Source organism: Cicer arietinum, chromosome 1 (genome assembly GCF_000331145.2).
Source record: "Cicer arietinum cultivar CDC Frontier isolate Library 1 chromosome 1, Cicar.CDCFrontier_v2.0, whole genome shotgun sequence".
Taxonomy (NCBI): domain Eukaryota; kingdom Viridiplantae; phylum Streptophyta; class Magnoliopsida; order Fabales; family Fabaceae; genus Cicer; species Cicer arietinum.
Window position 1 is genome coordinate 39,998,891 of NC_021160.2, and position 1,683 is coordinate 40,000,573.

The window sequence follows — 1,683 nt, forward strand, 5'->3', positions numbered from 1 at the left end:
CTGCCTTTTATATTCTCGCCTAATTTTCGAGCCAATTCTCCCATTTCTTTTTGTCCCTTCGATATTTATGAGCGGTTTTGTACCGTAGTCCTTTCGGTTTTTAGAGCAGTTATTATGCCTTAGTCGATTCGTTTTTTGTCTTTTTGAGCGGTTATTATGCCGTAGTTATGAATGGTCATAGTACCATATTGAGAGTGACTTTAATCGTCATATTGAGAGTGACATTAACTGTCATATTGAGGGTGTAATTCTAAAACGGTTTTTTACGGTACAGTGGAACTCCGATACTGCCTTGCACAATTTGGGCAGTAAAAATAGTTTTCTAAAACTCCAAAATAACAATTTTAAGACGTATCTTTCTAGCATAGAACCAATAACGTAATGGTATATATGGCAGGGAAATTGTTATTCTCCTTCTCACACGTCTCTCGAATCCGATTACAATGTTGAAACCAAATCAAGAATCTCCATCGATTTTGATCAGAGAAGTTTGGGCGTCCAATTTAGCATACGAGTTTTATCTGATTCGTGAAGTTATTGGTAGGTATCCTTTCATATCAATGGATACGAATTTCCCGGAGCTATTCATTTCCATGCCGTTGACGCCACTTACCATTCTCACCGCCGCCAACCTCAACCGACCAATTGCTATAAATACTTGAAGGCCATTTGAAACTCATTCAAGTCTCACTCTAACAATGGTATATATGGCAATTCAATTTCTGTGACATAGAGCGTGATTTTATAATACTGCTTCTATTAACCTGCTCCACCGTCAAGTGATTGATTTCAATCACAGTATTTCTCATGGGATAGGCTTTGCTCGTTTCGGTGAAATGTTGATGATATCTGGACTCGTGTTCAACAAATCCATTGTTTGGGTTACATTCCATATTTTGATATTTGGTGAATATTTTGACTCGACATAATTTACCTGACAAATTTTATGTTTAAAGATTGTTTTCAGAGACAATGTTTATGATATTAAACATATTATTTCTGCTTTATATGGTGGACTTGAGTGGGTCGCTAGTACATTGAATGTGAGTCGGGCGGTGTTGAAAAGTCTCATCAAGATGGATCAAATAGTTCGTTGGTATGACATGCATTTCAAAGGATGACGGTTTTCTATTTTCTCATGTCCACTAACATGTCGGCGTTCTCTTTGGATTAGAGATTACAGTTTAGAGCGGTGTTCTATTTGGATTAGAGAGTACAGTTTAGAACAGTGTTCTCTTTAGATCTCTTTAGATTAGAGAGATCTTAGAGAAACTGAAACTGAAAAATGTAAATTGTAAATCGTAAAAAAATATCTTATATGAAAATATAATTCTTTTGATTATTTTATTTTTGGATATTTATTCTTATTTTCGTATACAAGTTTCTAATTAAAAATAGTTTACATGAAGCATGATGCATTGTCAAACATTAATACTTATTTCTTTTGATATTTTATTTAATTTTAAAATGATAATTGTGGATAGTTTTCTCTCTAAAATTTGATTTATATAATGAAGAGTAATTTGAATCCAATATGGAATGAGAGAGTTGAAATTAGTATGATTGAGTTTTATGTTGCAGAAAAATCATTTGATTGTAGTGTATATTTTTATTGAGTTGGATTGAATTGTGCAGGTCATTCTTATATGTAAACAATTTAGTTGAATCGAAGGAAGAGAAAAT

General features: G+C 33.3%; 1 pseudogene; it reads left to right on the plus strand.

The window, feature by feature from the left end:
* Positions 1-443: 443 nt before the first annotated feature.
* LOC101499867 (probable CCR4-associated factor 1 homolog 9) lies at positions 444-1,174 on the plus strand (annotated as a pseudogene).
* Positions 1,175-1,683: the final 509 nt, after the last annotated feature.